Source organism: Pelodiscus sinensis, chromosome 23 (genome assembly GCF_049634645.1).
Source record: "Pelodiscus sinensis isolate JC-2024 chromosome 23, ASM4963464v1, whole genome shotgun sequence".
Lineage (NCBI taxonomy): Eukaryota > Metazoa > Chordata > Testudines > Trionychidae > Pelodiscus > Pelodiscus sinensis.
Window position 1 is genome coordinate 25899720 of NC_134733.1, and position 21816 is coordinate 25921535.

At 49.3% G+C, this 21816-nt stretch overlaps 1 protein-coding gene and 1 long non-coding RNA gene across 3 annotated transcripts in view; one reads left to right on the top strand and one right to left on the bottom strand.

Annotated features, from left to right (window-relative positions):
- The window catches only part of LOC142819410 (uncharacterized), a 36436-nt gene extending 30819 nt beyond the window's left edge, over window positions 1-5617 (bottom strand). For both annotated transcript variants that reach the window (XR_012897289.1, XR_012897288.1), the window contains exon 1: window positions 5376-5617. This is a non-coding gene — a long non-coding RNA (uncharacterized LOC142819410). The remainder of the gene's footprint in view (window positions 1-5375) is intronic.
- The window catches only part of SLC45A1 (solute carrier family 45 member 1), a 311140-nt gene that overhangs the window by 47989 nt on the left and 241335 nt on the right, over window positions 1-21816 (top strand). The window lies entirely within an intron of this gene.

Consider the following 21816-nt stretch of genomic DNA (forward strand, 5'->3'; position numbering starts at 1 on the left):
GGAGTGGCTGGCTGGAACGACCAGCAGGTGGCCAGTAGGAGCGGTGGCAGGCGGCGCAAGCAGACCACAGGCATGGCCTCAGGCTCAATGAGTGGAGTCATCAGGGTGATGTGTCAGGGTCCGCACTGACTGGACAGAGCTATAAGTGGGGCGATTGAAGTGGAGTACAGAGAAAGTTTGGGTAAATGAATGGAACCCTTACATTGTTGGACTAGTGAGCCTGAGGGGCAAAGGACATTGCTCAATCCATTTGAGGTGAGATGGTTACTCATGGGGGGTTAGGAACTATGTTTGTGGTGTTTTTCCATGCTAATGCCATGTAACTTCTCTCCCTCTTTCATTACAAGTTTATTTTCTACACTCGGACTCTGTGCTTGCAAGTGGGGAAGCATTGCCTCTTAGAGGCGCCCAAGGGTGTGTGAATTTCCCAGGCTACTGGGTGGAGGCTCGAGCCGGTTCTCTGTGAGATGGATGAAAAGGGACTCTGAGATATTGAACCCGGCCCTGGCTGCTGCTGGCATTACTTGGCAGAAAGGTTACATTAGAACAATTAAACTCCACTGATATTGCCTCATGTTTCTCATTAGCTTTCCTGCTGATGTGTGGTATATGGTGTAGCACAGAACAGTCAGACTACCCATACACTGCACACCCTCCTTGGTAGGGTTATTGCAACCTGTGGGATTGGAGAGTAGTTCCCTGCTGTGAGGAGCTTGTAAATTGGGACGCCTGCAAAGCACAGAACAGCTGCTTAGCTCAGAAAGAGTTTACTGGTGGGAAGAGAAGGGCAGGGAAGAGTCTGGGAAGGAGAAGAGAAGGCTCTTAAAGTTATTGGATAGAAAGCTGGAGATGGCTCCTGGTGGGGAAGGCATCATGGTAGAAGGTGCAAACCCAAGAGTGGCAGGCAGATGAATGGTGCAGTAAAAGGAAAGAGGGCTGGACATGAGAAGGGAGGAGGAAGATGAGAGCAGAGAAGATGCTGAAATGGTGAGGCTTTGTGTAGCCTTAAAAATGGGATTGGGATGTTCGGATTCACTGCTGTAAAAGATAGAAAAATAGGGAAGTGGAAAGGCAGCCAGAGAAGCAGGAGAGGCGGGCAGAGGAGGAGGAGTTCAAATCTATAGCTATCAAGGTAGAGATGATCAGGACATAGACAAGGATTTCTTCAAAGTAGGAATAAGAGATCCTCCGGAAAAGGGCTTTATTCCGGAGGATCGCGCCAGTCTAGATGCTTTTTTCCGGCTTTTCCCCAAGCCGGAAAAAAAGCGGCGGCCATGTTTATTTAAATCCCGCGGGGGATATTTAAATCCCCCGCGGATTTCCCTATTCCCAAGTTAAAAATTAGCATGCCCCTTCCGAAGAAGGGGCCAGTGTAGACGTAGCCAATATCTCTTCCATTCTTCTCTTACCCTTGCCTGCCTTCTCCATCTATGGTCATGCCTTTTCATGATAAAATCTTCCCATCTCTTCGGTGGTCAGCTGAATAGTCATTTCAGTTCCCAAGGGTAACATTTGGCTACCACTATAATTCATCAACTGTCCGTGAGACTAGTTATGTCTGGACCATTGCATTTTACTGTATCATTGCTCACAAAAGTGGAAACATGCTGCACTCCACTCTGCTTTTGCGTCACTTCACTGGGGACTCAGTCATGAATTGAGTGAATATTTGTGGGGATTTAAATCTGCAACCCAAACCTATTGTATTGAGCTGAAAAGTGAGTGAGGTAAAGTCTAAACCAGCAGTGCACAACCCATCTTCCTGGGAAGTCGCAGCACTTCGATCTGGGCTGGCTACCATTTTTTTTTTCCGGCGTGGTGCCTGACATACACATGAGGGGAGTGGACCAGCACTTTAAATTAAAGGGGCCGCAACAAAATTTTCCCTGCATTTTTTTTTCTTCCTCAACAAACCTACCTATTAGGAAGTTTAACACCTTGGCTGACAGTCTCACAAGATAACTACAGGACTTCCAGTTACACAGGATGATGGGCCATGTCACAGATTTCTAGAGGAGTGTATGTTTGTGTGTGGGGAGGGGGGGGGAAACAAACGATGCTCTATATTTTCAGTCCCATAGCAACTGAGCTTTGCACTAGATGTTTGGATTAGGGATGTAAGTGACTGATCAACTAGTTGCTCTCCCCCCCCCCCGGCTCTTTCACAAAGAGGCAGTGGGGGTGGGGGAATGAGAGTGAGTGCTGGAGGGAGCCGGCTTAAAAGCTGGTTTACTCCCAGCTCTGGGGGGGGGGGGGGGGGGGGCAGGGGCGCAGCAGCAGTCAACTTTGAAATGTATAAGAGTCCCCACTGGGGCTCTTGTACGTTTCAAAGAGGAAGCATTGCAAGAAGCTTGGGGCCAGTGGGGGACTCCCTGCTGGCCACAGGCTCCTTGCGACGCTTCCTCTTTCAAATGTACAAGAGCCCCAGGGGGGACTCTTGTACATTTCAAAGTTGGAATGCGGTGTGGAGACCAGGCTGTTGACCCTGGGCTCCACACAGTGTTTTCATCTTCAAAATGTACAAGAGAGTCCCCAGTAGGAGTTTGGGACTCTGAGCCCTGTGGGGGCTCTTGTACACGTCAAAGCAGAAGCACCTGCATGGAGCCTGTGGTTAGCGGGACACCCTGTGGGCTCCATGCAGTGTTTCAATGTTTGAAATGCACAGGAGCCTGGGGAGAGCAGCATGACAGGTTCAATCCTGCCCACCCTGCGAGTAGCAGGACAGCCAACACAGGATAAGGGACCCTTTGAGAGCAGGGAGGTGGGGTTGCTTAGTGGATAGGGTAGTCACCTGCGGAGGGCAGAGTGCTGGGTTCAAGTCCCATCCACTCTGGAAGCAGCTGGGCACTCTTGTGCATTTCAAAGATTGAAATGTGGTGTGCAGCCTAGTCAGAAATTTTTGAAGTGGCCCTGGGCTGCACAGGAAGGGGCGGGTCATCGAGTGGAAGGGGCATGGCCAAGATATTTTTGGAGTCCCCACCCTCAGACAATGATTGGTCTGGGGCTGAGGGAGTGCCTTTGCCCCCACCCTACATTCCCCCAAGGTGCCGGTGCCCCTGGCGTGGGAGGAGACTTCCCTCGCTCCCCTGCCCCTAGGCCAAGTAGAGCCTGGGGGTGGGGAACATGTAAAGCCTCCTCCACTTCCCCCTTCCCCCTGTAAGCAGCACGCGGTGCTTCAAAGCGCCATGTGTTCTTGGTAGAGCGGGAGGAGGCTTCTCATACTCCCCTGCTCCCAGACCCTGCTTGGCAGGCTGGATCCAGCCCGCGGAGGCCCTTTTACTCACCCTGGCTACGTCTACACTGGCCCCTTTTCCGGAAGGGGCATGTAAATTTCATGAGTCGTAGTAGGGAAATGCGCGGGGGATTTAAATATCCCCCGCGGCATTTAAATAAAAATGTCCGCCGCTTTTTTCCGGCTTTTAAAAAAGCCGGAAAAGAGCGTCTACACTGGCCCCGATCCTCCGGAAAAAGTGCCCTTTTCCGGAGGATCTTATTCCTACTTTGAAGGATATTTAAATCCCCCGCGCATTTTCCTACTATGAATCATGAAATTTACATGCCCCTTCCGGAAAAGGGGCCAGTGTAGACGTAGCCCCTTGCTCCAGGGGATGCTGAGGGCTGGCTCTGAAGGTGTGAGTGGTGCTGACTGCCCTGTCCAGACTGACCCTTCTGCTCTGAGGCCTCACCCCTTCTGGAAATGGAGAGCTGCCCCAAAACTTTGCACAGAGGCTTGCATGTCTGTTGCCCCCCAAGTGTCTGACTCAGAGTGTATTCAGTTCCTTGGCTGGAAAGCATTGTGTGAGCTGTGCTCAGCTATGGAAGAAAATATGAATTCTCCTTCATTGCTACGATTTTAAACCCATGCAGTTTCTTCTGGCAACACGAGAGGAAGTGAAGTGGTTAATGAAGGTGCTGCATGTGGGGTGGCAGTTACAAGTGCAGCTGCAAGCAGGCCTCTGCTGGCAGATCCTGTATTTCAGGTCAGGCTGGATTCCGGGGAGGCTGCTTTTTTGTTCATGTGCATTAGATCTGGTTGCTTTGCCTCCCATAGAGGCTCTTTGGGAAAACTATTGTGTGTCTGACAGAGAGTGAGCTCAGAGCCTTCTAGTAGCCTGACCTGGCACACAGTTGAGGTCCTAAGTGTACTTGAGATTGGACCCATGTTTTAACTGGGTTAGGGAACCCTGGTGTAATCATGTTCCCCGAGGTTACTGCACTTGTGCTGTGGACAGATACAGAGCATTTTCCTACAGACAGGCTCTCATTGCCCTGTTGGTCTGCCAGCCAACCCCAGAGAGAAGCTGCCCTGCTCTGACTACTACTGACCAGAACATGGTCTCTCTATCTGGTACCATTCCGCAGGATAAGCACAACTCCCTATGTGATACTTGTAAATTCCCACCTTTCCTGATGAGGCTCATCATAATTCATCTGTCATAGCACCAGTCACCATGCTATCTAAGCACTAGAGCACCTGGGGGAATTCCCTGCCTTACAGGTAGGCGAACAAACTAGTTTGCTAGTGACTATTCCAATCAGCTAAACTCCTCACATGCAGAAGGGCACACTAATCTACAATCTATTCTAGACTGTTATTATTCAGGTGCTGGCACTTCCTTAGGCTACTTTCCCTCCCACTCTCCCAACTCTTCCAGAGAGATTCTCCTGCTTTGGAAACTTTTCCCTTACCCAGCCAAAGCACTGCTTGTGTCAGCTGTCCCGACTCTTGCAAAAGCTCACAGGACAAAAGGTGGGTTGGGAAAGGCATGAGGAGAGCTCCAGATCCAGCATCTTAGTTGAAAGATTGAGAGGGAATGTTTGCAGTGGAAACAGCCCTCTCTGCTTTACCAGGATATGTGCAATCACACTGCAAGAGTGAACTTCCCACAGTGTACCAGGTTCCTTGATTGCAAATCTGACAGTGGCAGCACCCATAGGTGACTTGTAGCAGCACTTAGGAAGTGCACCATTGCCTGTGCCCTTGCCATCATTTTAATTGTTAAATGGGGTGCCCTCCTGTAAATGTGTCCCCCTTCACCCTCGGGGGTCTGTCCATTATCCCCCCTTTTGTTACCCTTGTCCCGTGATCCCAACACCCTCGAGATCGCCTCCCGGCATCCAAGTTAATCGTACTGTCAATCCCCCGGGTCTCCTTCGAAACGCCGGAGGCTTCGCTCCCCGCGATGGGGAGAGGGGGGTCCGGGCCCGCCCCCTCTCACGGACCCCAGCCCAGGGCCCTAAGGACTCGGACGTGATTCTCGTCCGATCCGACTGGCGAGGCCATAGCCGAAACACGCCAGTCCGCAGGCTCCCTTCGTCTGCCCTGGGCTGCTTCCTCTCCCCACGCAGGTCTGGCCCGCCGAGTCGGGGCTTACCTCCTCGGCTTGGGGCCCATCCGTCGGCTGCTCTAGGGGGAGGGCGCTCTCGGCACTCCCCCCTGGTCTCGCTCCCGGCGGGCGTTTAAATCCCCGCATCCCGCCGGCGTGGCGTGGGCGCATTTCCGGTTCGGCGCCGTGCCTTGCCGTTGACGTCACCAGCCTGGTGACGTCCCGGGGGGGTCCCTGGAGTTTCCAGCTGGTGCGCCGCCGCCGCCGTACAGCTGATGCAGCGGCTTGCAGCTTGCGCGGGTGCCGCACGTGCGGCCGTTCGCGGTTTGCTCCGCTCGGGGCTCCCCGGCTTTCCCCCGAGAGCCGCAAAACAGGCAGTCAACCGGGGGCCCTTAGTGCGGGGCGCCTCTGCCCCGTCACACCTCCCATGTGCCTCTGCCCCTCTGGATGGCCCACCCTACACCCCTTACCTCGCCTGCACCCATTACATCAGTGGTCACCAACCAGTAGATCTTGGAGCCTCTGACAGGTGATCCTGATTGGTTTGGCCAAGAGGCTGTAAAGCGCTGTCACTTCAGCTGTGCCCCAGAGTGCTGTGCATCTCCTGCCCTTTGCCTTGGAGCTGCCCCTCAGGAGTCTCTGGCTTTCTGTGCAGGGCAGGGGACAGTGAGTGGTGCTCATGCCAAGGTGCCCCCTCTCCCACTCTGTATCCTTTCTCCACAAAGTAGACGGGCACAACAGGACTTGGGATGGAGTTTGCTGGCTGTTTTAGGGAGTGGGCCTGGGCCAGGACAGGGTGAGACTGCCTTAGTCCCCTGCACCACCAACCAGGAGCCACCTAAAGTAAGCAGTGCCCAACTGGAGCCCATATCCTGAACTCCTACCCTAGTCATGAACCCCCTCCTACACCCCAAGCACCCATGTATCTAAACACCCTCCCAGAGCCTTCACCTAGAACCCCCTCCATCATCCCAACTGCCTGCCCTAGGCTCAGCTCAGAGCCTCTCCTGCACTCAAGATCTCTTAATTCAAGACTAGAGCCTGTACCTCAATGCCTGGTGAAAGGGAGGAAGGATGGAGTGAGCAGGGGATGGGGCCTCAGAAGGGGTATGAATGAGGTGGGGCAAGGGTGTTTGGATTTGAGGTAGATCCTGGATTGCACTTAAATTCAAAAAGTGATCTTGTGCTTAAAAAGGCTGGAGACCACTGCATTACATGCTCTAACAGAGCGCACTACTCCTTAGCAAAAGACTGACCTGTAGGACTGAATGTTTGATGTAGCGGGAACGGGAGGACTAGGTAATTTCTTTCCTCTTTCACAGAAACATTCAGGGCAATGTCATGGGACATGTGACCCCCCCCCCCCCCAATAGCCCTGGACGGGTCGGGCTAGGTGCCAGAGCCTCTGGGCAGCTCCGGAAGACTGGCAGGGGCCTGGTGTCTGCAGCAGGGGTTGGAGTTCCTCTCACTCACCAGCATTGGCAGGGAGAAAGCAAAGTGATATGACCTTAGCCTGCTCCTCTCTTCCCCCCCACCACAGCTGCCAGCCTGGCACTCCCTAGCAGGAAGTACAGTGATGCAGCCAGCAGCTGGTAGTGCGGAGCAGGCTGTGACCACGTTGCTCCACTTCCCAGCCCTCCACTACTGCTGGTGAATGCAGGGGGGCTGAACCTTGCTGCTGCCTCCAGATTCCCAGTAGTCCCCTGAGCATTGCCACTTGGGAGGAAGGCTGGGGAGAAGAAGTAGGGAGGAGGCAGAGTTAGGATGTGATAGGGGAGGGAAGAGGGATAGTCTGGGGTGGAGGGGTGATTGTCCCTGCTCTGCCCCAGGCGAAGGGTGGCCCAGGGAGGAGTTATGTGGGGGACTGGTGCCCCCTGTGCCCCTCCTCACCAGTTGTCCCAGACACAATGTAAAGAATAACTATTGCCTGTGAGGCTCTTTGAATTTGCTGTGCACATCTAAGTGGTGAGATCAGCACAGAAAACTTCCTGTAGACGTGCTCTAGTGAGCCTCCTTACTGGATTATGAAACAAAGTGGAGCCTTAGAATACGTGTTCTGGCACAATCAAGTCAAAGAGGGCACAGTTGGTCATGACTGTCTCCTCTTTGCAGATAGGCTGTCACCTGAATCTGTGCTTACGCAGGGCTGCTGGACTAGATGCACATGTGCATTGGTCCAGAATCACAATTCCTCTACAAGTCATGAGGACTTCTCTCTTCTGTCTGTGCCAGGAGTGGGAAACCTTTTTTGGGCCGTGGGTTGCTGACCCACAGAAAAATCAGACAAGAGATGCACAAAAGTGAGAAACAAACAACCAACCCTTACCCCCAAACAACAACAAAAAAACCCAACCCACCTCACTGACATGGCCACTGACTAGGGTTACCAGATGGTTTCAACAAAAATACCGGACACACCTGACATGACATCACAATCTATATTACATCTTATTTAGAAAATACCGGACATTTATATTTTCTCACTTATTTTCTCAATTTGTTTCCTGAACAGAAAGCTCAAATACTGGACTGTCTGATTCAAAACTGGATACCAGGCATCCCTACCCCTGACTGAGAAGCAGAAAGACACTCCCCACATTCCCCTCACATAGCAAAGTCTGGGGGGAGAAAGCTAGTAGATTTTGTGGGAGAAAAGCTTCCAGGCAGTGCTTTACTATGCCAGCTGAGGGGAGAGGAAGTGGCAGCAATGTGGATGCTTTCTTGCACAAAAGCACATTGCTTTTGTGATGGTCTTTGAAGTCTGGATGCACTTTTGCACAATACGTTTTTGTGCAAGAACTCTTGCACAAAACCCCTGCAGGGTAGACAAAGCCCTAGAGTCACCAGGGGGTGGTATGCTCAGGGCTTGGGCAGTACTGGGGGGGGGAGCACCTCCCCCCCCCCCCCCCTGCTCCAGCCAGCCCTTTTCACTTGCCTGATGATTCTGTCTCTTTTCTGTATGGGGGTATGAGAAGCAATCCAATTCCAGGCACATCCCATTTTCCTGGCACAACCAAACCCTGACTTGCTAAGTTATAAGAAGAAGCTGAATACTGAATTTGGTGGTTCTAGCTCTTACTGTTTAGGTGTTCTCGGATAGACAGACAGACACTCTACTCTCCCTAATATATAGTAAATTGGTACAGGTCTCTGATGGGTGTAGCTAGAACTGCGGACATGCACCTCAGGGCTGTCAAAGTGGGGAAGAGTCCAACAAGTGTTTGCTGCTTGCATTGATTATCACAAAAATTTGTGTTTTAACCTGCAAATCTCTCCCCTACTGCTCAGTCTCTCTTCTCCTTTGCTCTTTGAGAACTGAAGATGACAAAACCCTGACATTAAAATTAAGGATGTTAAGGGTAAGTCGACTAGCAGATAAGCAAATTCTTATCAGATAGTCAGTTGAGTAGTCGACTAGTCGCTCCCGCCCCTCCCCCCCCCACCTGCTGCCTTTATCAGATACCAGCGGGGGTTCTTGTACATTTCAAAGGAGGAATACAGAAGTGCCTATCGTCTAGATGAGTAGTCGATAGAAATTCCATCGACTACTCGACTAGTCAATTAACCGCAATTTAACATCTTTAATTAAAATCATTGCCATGGTGCCAGACTTTGACTTCAGGTGAAAGAGGAAGCAGTTGTTCATGGAGAGGCCTCCTCAGTAACAATGCAGATGAGACCTGCAAAGGGGGAGACTGCCTCTCTGTTGCTTTCTGAATAAATGCTTCTTTAATCTTCCGGAGCAAGAAAGTCCCTTACTGTGTCTGATTGCTTTTAGCATTCTGAGTAACTTGGAAACACACAGAACTGGCTCACCATCAGGGACGCCATCTGCACTAGCCTGGCAAAGCAGAGCCCAAATCCAAAGGTATATCAAATGAGCTAATGGGATCCGAGGCAAATTGGAATTGTTTATTTAGCTATTTGAGGTACTTTGAACAAATAATTTCAGTTCTCTGTTAACACACCAAGCACCCCTATGGCTGGGGAATAGTATTGTATGCAAGAAATAGACGGGGGCTGCTGTGTTGTTTTGTCAGAATTTAATGACAAGAGAAGGCTGGAGGTGGATTGCTCCGCTTCCTGCCGCTGGTGAGTGTGGGGGCTGGCCCAACCCCTACTGCTGGTGCCAGGCCCCTCACTAGCCCCCCAGACCACCCTTGGTCCCACGGCGGCCCCCAAAACAAAGGGCCCGGAGTAGTTGGACAAATGGTGCTATGGACAGATGGCTCTGCCTCTCAGCTGCTGACCCCTTGCTCTTCTCCCCCATGGCATTTGGGAGGGCATGTGACCCTTCGTGCCCTCCCACGCATTGCCCCTGATCTTCATGGAGAAAGGAACATTCAAAGGCCAGACTGCATGGATTGAGCTGTAAAGCTGAATGTTCATAGGGATCAAGGTAACAAATTGGGTCCTGGGGCCCAGGAAAAAAAGACCTAAGTCTCTTAAAGTCACCAGTGGGGAATGTAAATTGAGACACACACAAAAGAAATATGAACCCAGGAAGAGCAGACTCCAGGCGAGGAGGAAGCCACAGGGCCGCCTTTCTTTCCAGGGTAGGAAGTGATGGATATAGCTCTTTGGACACTGATCAGAAGGGAATTCATTTCCCAGCTGTTTTCAATTCTCCCTTGTTAGTTTTTGCTCCCACGGTTCTGAGGCAAATACCGGATCTTTGTGCCTACAGTGCTGTGCAGGAATTGCAGCTTTACTCATGTGTGACTCACAGGATACTGCAAACCACCTCCTGGAACCACTGGCCAGAGGTCATTGCAAAGAGTTGCAGAATATATGCCAGTGAGAGTTATTCAAAAGCATACCAAGCTGCCTGCTTGTTTGTATTTTAAACCCATGAGGGATGATTGTTTTTTGTTTTCTTAATTTAAGGAGACTGCTGGCCACTTACGAGAACTGAGGCTATGTCTACACTATACAGCTTTTAGCAAAGAGGCTGTGTTGACACAGTCCTGTTGCTAAAAGTCAGTGCTTGTCAACTCTGTTTGTTGACACTTTTGCAGAGAAAATACTTTTACCCCCCTATAGGATCTTTCACTTTGTGGACAGGAGAGTGTCCCTGCCTATGGTCACATGGGCACTTCCGTGGAAAAAATTTTTTCTGTAGGGGTGGAGGGCTTGCCTCCCCCAGCCCTAAATTCAGCTGTTGCCCATAACTGTAACCACGGTTTTGGGCAGTAAATGGTGATTCTTCAGCTCTCAGCATAGAATGTGAAGAGTGATTTAGGGACACTATAGCTATGTGCAGTTTGGAATAGGGGCAGCATCTTGGTCCTTGACACTGCAAAGAGCCAGAGAGAACAAGAAGGTGAGCAGAACCAGAGCCTGAGTCCACATTTCCAATAAGTGAGCAAAGGTCCATATCCCTCCGTGTCACCCAGTCACCCTGCTCCCTAGGCAGGGCCACTGAATTCCTTCCTAGTCCTGAGAAGAGATGGAAGGACAAGAAGCCACGAGACATCTGCCTTACTCTGCTTTTGTAGTCACATGCTACTCCTTAGGGGAAACGATTAGAAAAGTGTGTGGGAGACACTAGCAATCACAGCTGGAATGGGATGATGGTTCTTCGTAGATGTGGGTCACGGACCCCTCTCAAAAGCACAGCTACACCGTCTGCCTTGGCACATCACGGCACTGCAAACTGCCTGAGGGTACGTCTAGACTACATGCCTCTGGCGACAGAGGCATGTAGATTAGACTACCCGGCATAGGAAACTGAAGCGGCGATTTAAATAATCGCCGCTTCATTTAAATTTAAATGGCTGCCGCACTGAGCCGATCAGCTGTTTGTCGGCTCAGTGTGGTAGTCTGGACGCTCCGTGGTCGACATCAAAGGCATTTGTCGACCTCCCAGGTAAACCTCATCCCAGGAGGCATACCTGGGAGGTCGACAAATGCCTTTGATGTCGACCGCGGAGCGTCCAGACTACTGCGCTGAGCCGACAAACAGCTGATCGGCTCAGCACGGCAGCCATTTAAATTTAAATGAAGCGGCGATTATTTAAATCGCTGCTTCAGTTTCCTATGCCGGGTAGTCTAATCTACATGCCTCTGTCGGCAGAGGCATGTAGTCCCTGAGAGGCAGCTTCAGTAAGCCAGGGCCTAACTGTTTTCACTTGAACTGGAGTCTGAGGAGGATTGCTGGGTCACAAAGCATCAGTGTATATAAGGCAGGTCACAGGGCTGAGGGGTTCTGTTTCTCCTGATTATAAGTTACACATTTGCACAGTTTCCTTTGTGGCAGGATGCACGTTGGAGGGACAGGACTGCTGCGCTCTGCATAGGTATTTACTGGGAGCACACCTCTGTTTCCTGCTTGCCCCAGTTTCATATTCTGAGTATTTTCGGACTTAATGCAGAAAGATGTAGCCCCAGTGAGACTGACAGAGCCAGTTGAGCCTTTTTTCTTACAGTTGCAGAGAAAAGTGAATTACTGAATTCACCTCTGATAGTTTCTTTCATGTTCCTTTAGTGCTCTGCTGGTAGAGCTGCTCAGGAATTCTAGCTGGAAACTTTTCTACCCAGTGCATGGTAAATGCTTTGTTTGTATAAAGTGGCTTCTTGGCTCAGACTGCACTCAGGACATCATTCCACTAACATTGAGAATTTAGTTCCCTCATGCTCTCATCTCACTGGTGGGTCCTGTACACATCCTGTGTAGTTTTATAGACCTTCCCTTCAGACAGACCAACCCTTATAAAAGGGGGAGAGGAGAAAAAATAGAAAACACCTGCCTGTGTGATTTTACATGTCAGTTACCTCCAGCTGCAGCCAATTGCCTGCAAATTGTACCAGGCTGTGGGGTTTTGCTTCCATTAGAGCAGTGGTCTCCAACCTTTTTACACCCAAGATCACTTTTTACATCTCAGAACAGGTGAAGATCTACAGCCCCGCCCCTTCCTTGAAGCCCCAGCCCTTCCTTGAAGCCCGCCCTCTCTATTCTCCTCCTGTCCATCACTTGCTATCCCCAGCCCTTACTTATGCACTCTGGCAAACAGTTTATTTTTAAATTATGCGGTATATAAAATTAAAATCACGTGTTTATAGTTATGAAATAAATGGTCTGTTTTTTATTCGTGTTATTTAAATCTAAAATGAAGCATTTATAATTATACATTTTGTGGGGACAGAGTTCTGCGGCTGGGGGCAGGAGAGAGGGAACAGGGTGCTGGGAGGGCAGAGGACAGGGTTCTGCAGCAAGGGACAGAGTGCCAGTAGGGACAGAGTTCGGGGAGTGGGGACGGGAATAGGGACAGAGTTCTGTAGCTGGGAACAGGGGAGTGGGGACAGCGTTCTGTGGCTGGGGACAGGAGAGTGGGGTCAGTGTTCGGGGAGTGGGGACAGTGTTCTGCAGCTGGGGACAGGGGAGTGGAGACACCGTTCTGTAGCTGGGGCGTGGGGGCTGGGGAGTGGGGTGCCAGTGGAGGCAGAGTGCGTGCCTGCCCTGGGGCCAACCCCCCTCCCGCCCTGGCACAGGGAAGCCCTGCGCGTGCCTCTCCCGGGGCTGACACCCTCCCCCCCCCGCGTGCCTCTCCCGGGGCTGACACCCTCCCCCCCCCCCACGTGCCTCTCCCGGGGCTGGCCCCCCCCCCTCTGCACGTGCCTCTCCCGGGGCTGACGCACCCCTCCTGGGCAGTGCAGGGAGCCGATGCTCCCTCCCGCAGTACACCCAGCAGAGCAGCTAGTGCACTTCCAGAATTGCCAGAAGTGGCGCTAAGCTGCAGGACTTCTGTCCATCCCCAGGAAGCCGACACTACCTCCATTTTCACTTGAGGTAAGTAGTGGGGCTTCTCGGGGGTGGGAGGGAAATGGGGGCGGGGCAGACAGGACGCCTCACAATCGACTGTTGGTGACCATGGGTCTAGTAGCACCTTAAAGACTAACAAAACGTGTAGATGGTATGATGAGCTTTCGTGGGCACAACCCACTTCTTCAGATGACTGGAGTATTAGAAATCCAGATCCAAGACTAAATAAGGGAAGGGGGGAGGGGAGAGAAAGGCAAAAAAAAAAAATAGGGGGTAAGGAGAAACAATAAAAAGAGAGAGAGAGAGTGAGTAGATGGTTCAAATAGCTACAACAGGCTGACAAGAACAATTATCACCTCCATTGTTTGGAGTAATTTTCAGTAATTTTGTATCACCTGCAAATGTTGCCATTTACTGTTAATGTCTTTTTCAAATGCTTCAGGGGGTAGCCGAGTTAGTCTGTTACAGAAAAAAACAGCAAGCAAATGGTCTGGTAGCACTTTATAGACTAACAAAACATGTAGATGGTATTATGAGCTTTCGTGGGCACAGCCCACGTCTTCAGATGACCAGAGTTATGATTAGGGGATAAGGAAACTCTCTCCCCTCCCCCTTCCCTTCTCCTATTTATTTCGAGTTTCCTTATCCCCTAATCATAACTCTGGTCATCTGAGGAAGTGGACTGTGCCCATGAAAGCTCATGATACCATCCACATGTTTTGTTAGTCTATAAAGTGCAGCTAGACCATTTGCTTGCTGTCTTTTTCAAAAACATTTATGAAACATTTAACAGCAGAATCCAAACGTAGACCCCCTGAAGCCACCACTATTTATTCCTACTCTTTTTTCCTATCTTTTAAGTGGAGTACCTTTTTCATGATTAGCTAACAACCCTTCAATTACTTGAATGGCAAGCGTTTAATCACCCTGCCTCCCTCTGTTTATCAACAAGCTCCCTTGCCCTAAGAGATTCCCTGACTGAGGAATTTAAGCACAAAGTAAACAAAGCCAGAGCAAAGTGGAAGACTGTGGGGTTGAAACTTTATATACAGCACAATTGGAATGTGTCATAGCAGAAGGAAGGAAAAAGGTGGGTGTGTTCCCCTAACATCCCAACATTCCAAAGAATATGTCTATCACAGGAATGGACTGCCCAGAAGGGGCGGGGCCTAACACAGAAAGGGGGCAGGGCTAGGATGCTTCTGGGCTACTCTACCCCCAGACCATGATTGGTGTGGGGGTGGGGGAGCCCCTTTGCCCATTAGGCACCCATGCCCTGACAGGGCAGGAAGAGGCCTCTCACGCTCCCCCACCCCCAGGCCAATCAGGGCCTGGTGGTAGGGGAGTGCAGGAAGCCTCCTCCTGACCCGCAGGGAGGATGTGGCACTTTGAAGTGCTGTGCACTCCTTGCAGGGCCGGGGCAGGGCGAAGGAACCTTTGTGCAGCTCGTCTGACCCCAGGCCCTGAGTGGCCTTGGGGCAGGGGGAGTACGAAGCCTCTTCCCGCCCTACCCCCGCCCTGTGAGGAACACATGGCACTTCAAAATGTCATGCGCTCTTCGCAGGGCGGGAGGAGGCTTTGCGCGCTTCCCTCGCCCCCAGGCCCTGATTGGCCTGGGGGCGGGGGAGCTGCATGAAGCTTCCTTCGCCCTGCTCCACCCTGCACAAATGTACAGAACTTTGAAATGCCGTGTGCTCTTCGCAGGGCGGAGGAAACTTTGTGCACCTCCCCCGCCCCCAGGCCAATCAGGGCTTGGAGGCAGGAGAGTGCATGACATCTCCTCTCGCCCTGTGAGGAGTACTTAGCACTTTGAAGTGCCGCGTGCTCCTCGCAGGGCAGGAGGAAGTTTCGTGCGCTCCCCTGTCCCCAGGCCTTAATTGGCTTGAGGGTGGGGGAGTGGCAGAGCCTCTGCGGGCCGGATCAGCCCACTTGGTGGGCCAAATCTGGCCCACGGAGGCCCTTTTTCCCACCCCTGGTCTATGGACTACCTTTATAACAGCTCTAAAAACCAGGACAGACCACAGCCAGCACCATTTGTTTGCCCCTCAAGTGCTCCTTCTATCACCAGCCCCCGCTCCCACTCACCGGAGTCTGCAGCTTTCAGAATGCAATATTGTTAGAAGAGCTCTGTGTAAGCTCAAAAATCTCGTGTCTCACCAACTGGTCCAATAAAAAGATACTCCTTCCCCCGCCTTGTCCCTCTAACATCCAGGATATCTCAGTAGTATATCTGAGGCACAGAGCTTTTCCTCTTCCTTTGACTCTCCAAGAAAGCTGCATGCATTCATAGAAGGGTTACTTCTGTACATTCACACAGAACACTAGAGGTTACTAGTTCAGATTTATTACATGTTACATCATTTTATTGCAGCAACTGACTCATTAGTTCAGTTTATTTAGCAATTAAATGGAGTGAAATGAGGGAACAGTATCAGCTATTCCAGCACTGGCCCAGCTTACAACACAGCCTACTCCCTTTTCTAATCAACACCCTGATACATTTATATCCACTCCTGGACACAGCGAGAGAACAGCAGTACCTAGATATGGGCTAGCAAGGAACACCGTTTATGAGGAAACAGATGGGGTGAGATTTTAAAAGTCTGTAACCTTTATTACTGTCATGATTTCTGTGTATTATGTTAGTGCCTAGAATTCCCAGTCATGGCTCAAGATGCTATTGTGCTCAATGCTGTACATACAGTGTGAAGGAGATGCCACAAAGAACTTATTTAAGTCAGTGGTGGGCACATACCGGCCCATGGGACAGATATGGTTTGCCAGGGTTAGCCCCTGGCAAGCCACCATCGCTTTATTTACCTGCACAGCCTCAGGAAAGGGCACTTGCAGCTCCTGTTGGCCGTGGATTGCCATTCCCGTCCAGTGGGAGCTGCGGGAAGTGATGTTCTGGTCCATGTTGCTTTCTGCAGCTCTCATTATCCAGGAACAATGAACTGCAACCAATGAGAGTGGCACGCACCTGTACCTGTGGCTGTGCAGGTAAATACAGCAGTGGTGGTCTGCCGGAGCTAACCCTAGGAAACCACCTCAATTTTATTACTCATCCCTGATCTAGGTAATCATGAATAATATAACTGAATGAATTTGGACATGAAAGCAGTGGACTTTGTGAGCTTTTCACATGTGAAAGCAGAGAATATTTTTCCTCTGCTGCCCGCTCTACCATGCACTTACACTCCTAGCCACTGGCCTATTTTCAGAACAGTCTGTCCTGCATTTAGCTGCTTATTTTCAGAACCATGCAGGTGTATGAGCCTTCTCCTGCTGCCACTTGGACAAATTAGTTCACACATTGTTCCTTTAGCAATGCTGCTCAGGGATGAGTTAAGTGGGCTGCAATAGCAGCAAGATCTATGAAAAACACCCTTCTTCTCAAGTAGCATTTATGCCCCTGAAGCCTGAACTATCCCATAGATAATAAGCTGAAACCATTATATGAATAGGGTCAGATTAATCTTCTGTGGTCCCTGGCACCTAGGTTGTGACCTTACTCCTGTTTGGCCTTCCTCTGCCAGAGGCTCTGCCTTCCATTTGCATTAGGGTGGGGAGAGAGAAGTGAGCGGTGGGTAGGGTCTCCGGGAGAAGAGGCTGAGTGAGGATGGGCTCTTGGGGCAGAGCGTGGGGCGAGTAGGGGACTGGGGCGGGACTACAGTCCAGGCACCAAGGTCCCTGTTGAGTGGGTACCCAGGGCCATTGTAAACTTGGTGCTGCATATGAACCCTACTGGCGTGGCTATTGTTATCATCAAATGCAGCTGGAACTTAATAAAGTTAAATATCTTCTCAGAGAGAAAAATCTATGGTGCTTGTGTGAGAGAGCTTATGCTGTCACATGTATAATTCTGACAGACACCGAACCTGAGACTTTTGGAGCTTTGTGTATTAGCCTCTACCACTTGAGGTAAAAGCCAGCTGGCTCTTAGCTAAGGCTGTACAGCAAACTCATTCTTCCTCTCTGTAAGTGGTCCAAGTGCCACTACATGGGACAGTGCAACACACCCAGCAGATGTGTGGGTTACATGTGCACATGTGAGAGATCTTATGCTGTCACAAGTGTGAGTGTGTGGTGAGGACCATATTGCAGGAGGCCTTACCCTCACAAGAGTCTCTTGGTAATTAATGGAAATTTTCTGTGTGTAAGAACTTCAGCGTTTGATTCTGTGCACATGATTCACAGCAATCGGCGAGATCATTGCTCTATGAATATAGGCCCTTTCTTCTCTGGGTTGGTTTAACTTTTTATCACATCACAATCATGTGACTAGGATGCCTGCTCTGCAGGTTGCACAGGAGTGCCTGTATTTGGAGAGCATTAGAAAAACTCCAGGGTTTCAGTGGGACTGTGTATATGTAGTATGACGAATCTGGATCAATGGGAAAAAACATGTTTAGAAGCCTCACAGTACAGAGGATGACATAGAGTAGTGCTGCTGTGGTTGTGGGAGGACTTTGTTCCGGATGTGTTATGTAAAATGAGGCCCTGATATGGGAGCATACAGGCTATAGGAGTACACTAGTGCATTATAGTGCTGTCACTTGCTGTGTTCAGCAGATGGGGATGTTTTCACATCCCTGAGTGAGAAAGTTACAGCACAGTAAAGTGGCCACGTAGACAAGCCCTCGTATTCTTGAATATGTTTTGGCTTCAGTTATATTCTGACAGTTCCTACGTTTAATGTGTAGGTACTTGGGATGGGGATGGGAGAGTTTAACAGTTTTATCATCAGTGTTCTGAATAGTTGTGTAATGTGCAGGGATTATTTCTTTTCTCTCTCTCTCTCTCTCTCTCTCTCTCTCTCTCTCTCTCTCTCTCTTCACTGAAGCATTTATATCCCGTTATCTGCTTTCTATTTAGCTGTCGGGGATTTTCTGACAGCATCACAAAGCACTAGCAACCTCTCGCTGGAGGAGGATTGGTCATTTCCTTTCAGTAAAGAATGAGTTTGTTGGCTCAAGTGACTATTATTAAGAACCCACACTGGGTGCCTGGAAATTGGGAGGAAATTAAGCAACTGGTTCCTGTTTGGCTCTGAGTTTGAGTCTAGTTTCTAACTCAGCTAGTCAAGCACAGCAATGATACACAGCTACTCTGCTTTTGCTGAATTGCAGAGCTGCTACAAGTCTGTGATTTTGAGGAAAACCCCTTTTATACTTCTAAAGAAAATGAAAAATCTAAATGTGGAGCATTTCTTACCTATTTTGTGTTACATTCTTGTTACACGTGCAGAAAGTATTTTGTAGCCGACAAGCTTAAGTTTGGAAACATCTATTCTCCTTTCTGGATTCATTGTGATCTACCCGTCTATATATAATCATAGAAGATGAGGATTGGAAGAGACCTCAGGAGGTCATTGAGTCCAATCTCCTATTCAAAGCAGGACCAATCCCAACTAAGTCATCCCAGCCAGGGCTTTGTCAAGCGTGGCCTTAAAAACCTCTGAGGATGGTTTACCTCCCTAGGTAACCCATTCCAGTGCTTCACCACCTTCCTACTTCACCACCTCTCCTAAATCCAACCTAAATCTCCCCCACTGAAACTTGTGACCTTTGCTTCCTGTTCTGTCATCTGCTACCACCTGTCCTGCCAATGGGGGAGGAGGGAAGCAAAGGGGGCAAGTGCCCCAGAGCCTTGTGGTTGGCACACTCTGGGCAGTGCTAAGGGTTGGCTGCTCTCAGCCCTGGCCCTTTTGCCTGAGACTCCACCCTTTAAGGGAGCATGGACCCACCTCCCCCAACCTTATCCAGGAGCCCATCAGTTCTGTCAGCTGTCTGGACCACCACTGGTCCACCACTGGAGAGCATCCTGGTTCCATCCTATTTGGAACCTCCCCTTCAAGTACTTAGTTGAAGGCTGCTATCAAATCCCCCCTCATTCTTCTCTTCTGTAGACTAAATAAGATAATTTCCTGCAGCCACTGCTCATCCCCAGCCCCCTAATCATTTTTGTTACTTATGCTCATGCAACCCAATTTGCCATTAGCCTGCTTGGCAACAAGTGCACACTGATGACTAATCTCTAGCTTCTTATGCCCAATAACTCACAGATCCTTTTCTGCAAAACTGCTGCTTAGCCAGTCAGTCCCCAGGCTATAGCAGTGCATGGGATTCTTCTACCCTAAGTGCAGGAATCTGTATTTGTCCTTGTTGGACCTCATCAGATTTCTTTTGGCCCAATCCTCCAATTTGTCTAGGTCACTGTGGACCCTATCCCTACCCTCCAGCACAGATGCCTCTCCCCCCAGCTTACCGCCATCCACAATCTTGCTGTGGGTGCAATCCATGCCCTCATCCAGGTCATTAATGAAGATGTTGAACAAAATTGGCTCCAGGATTGACCTCTGGGGGCACTCTGTTTGATACCAGCTGCCAACCAGACATCAAACCACTTGAGCCCGATGATCTAGTCCGCTTTCTGTTCAACTTACAGTGCATTCATCCAAGTCATATTTCTTTAACTTGCTGGCAAGAATACCGTGGGAGATCATAAAAAATACGATGCTAAAGTCAAGATATATCACATCCACCACCTTCCCATATCCATAGAGCCAGTTCCTCATCATAGAAGGCAATTAAGTTGTTCAGACATGACTTGCCCTTGGTGAATCCGTATTGACTGTTCCTGATTACCTTCCTCCTCTCCAAATGTTTCAAAATGGATTCTTAGAGGACCTGCTGCATGATTTTTCCAGGCACTGAGGTGAGGCTGACTGGACTGTAGGAAAACTTTGTTTGCAAACTTATTCAATCACAATTAAAATTTAGTTCTCAGTAACTGAGTCTGTAGTAGTTTAAAGGGCAGAGTTAAGAAACTGTTGACATGTTCCTCTGTACTGAACTGGCGGCTCTTTGAAACTACTACTCTGTTTTCCATTATCTCAGATTTTATTAACAAAGTAAGTTTCTAATTAGTTTTATTGTGAAGAAAGCCTAAAAAGTATGAACCAAGTGCAGCCAAAGTAGACATGTTTGCCTGATTCAGCAGCGAGGATAGCTCAGAGAGGTGTGAACTTCCCTATTAATCTCAGTGAGGAGTCTACAGTGTATCCTGGGCATCTGAGTTAATTATTTCATGCCTCATATGTGGAAGGATTGTGAGGGACACAGATCTATACACTGTACCACAAGTTAAGGATGTTATGGTGTCATGGTGGAGGACAGCAGCTGGGCACTAGTGGCGTGCTGGTGGGGGCAGCGCAGAAACGCTGAGAGGAAGACTTCCCCAGCCAACTGATCCGCGTCTAGACTACCGCGCTGTGCCAGATCAGCTGATCGTCGGCACAGCACGGCGGCCATGTTTATTTTAATGAAGCGGGGATTATTTAAATCCCCGCTTCTTTGCCTGTGCCGGGTAAACTAGTTTACATGGCTCCGTTGACGGAGCCATGTAGTCTAGACATACCCATAATGTATGAACATTCTGGCAGAGGCATACTAGCAATTCCCTGCAGTAACTTCTTACCCATTAAAAAAAGCCATGAAGGGGTGAATTTACATTGCAAATTAAAATTGATCAGTTTTCAGCATGTAGCAACTTCACAGATTCTGATAGATGGGGAGGAATAATACTACAATACTGGTGGAATTCCTATATCAAATTTTTGAGAGAGTTTTCCAGTTGCTTGTCCTACCCATTCAAAAGCTGCTGCTCTGGAAAGCAACAGAATAAAGACATTTGATTATCTTAAAGACACACCCCCAGTCTTATGTTATCTCATTCTGAGTGTGTTCGTGTGTGTGTGAGAGAGAGATTATACCATTGATATTGTTAGGGGTAAAGTTTGTATATGATTAATTAAGGGGAGTGGCATGCTACAATGTGAAAGGTTGTGGCTGCTGCTCTGTTAAATATACTGACCATGTTTGTTTGCACCAGTGGTAAAATATAGATGAAAAATGGCTTGAGAATGTCTCATATCACCTTATGCTAGGGATAATCTAAATAAAAGTGCTGTGTCCTGTGGGTTCTGGCTGCAGGTATTGCAGATCTTCCCTAGGGGAAGTCCCAGGCAGAGCTGGAGCTGTGGCACAGCACAGTGACATGCAGGCTGTTCAGAGACAGGAGCCACTGAGGTTTATTAACACACTGTGGGTTTTTTCAGTGCGAATCCTGCTCCTCTGGATTATTTGACAACCTGCCAACTCCTAATCCTGGGAAATTCTACTTCACGGTTTGTTTGGTGTCTGTGTAGCAGACTGACAAGATCATTCGTGGCATTCTCTTGGTCATAATTTACACTGATGCCTACATTGTTCAATTTCACATCAGTTCGCCTTCAGCAACAAAACACCCATTAGAATAAGGAGACCATTTCAAGAGCATTGCTCAGTATGTCAGCTGTAGCTATATTTGTAGCATCTACTTTTAAATCCAGATATTCTCTGGTGATTCATGCTGAAAAGTGTAGCCAAACTTGGCAGTTTAATATATATTGTCAAACACAAGGTCTTGAAAAGAGTGTCATACTATACCAATACCACATTGTAGTTACTAGAAACAAGATGAGTAAAAATATGCTAATTAGTGCCCTTTGTGTGTTAGTACAGTAAATCTCTAGTCTCGATCCCAGAAATGTCAGAATTTAGGGCACTAACCCTTTTCCTCCATGACTCATAACTATATTTTATAATTTGAAAACCAGTTTATGAATCATTCATGAATACTCCTGCTCTTATTTGGCTAGATGAAGGTTCACTCCTGTGCCAACTT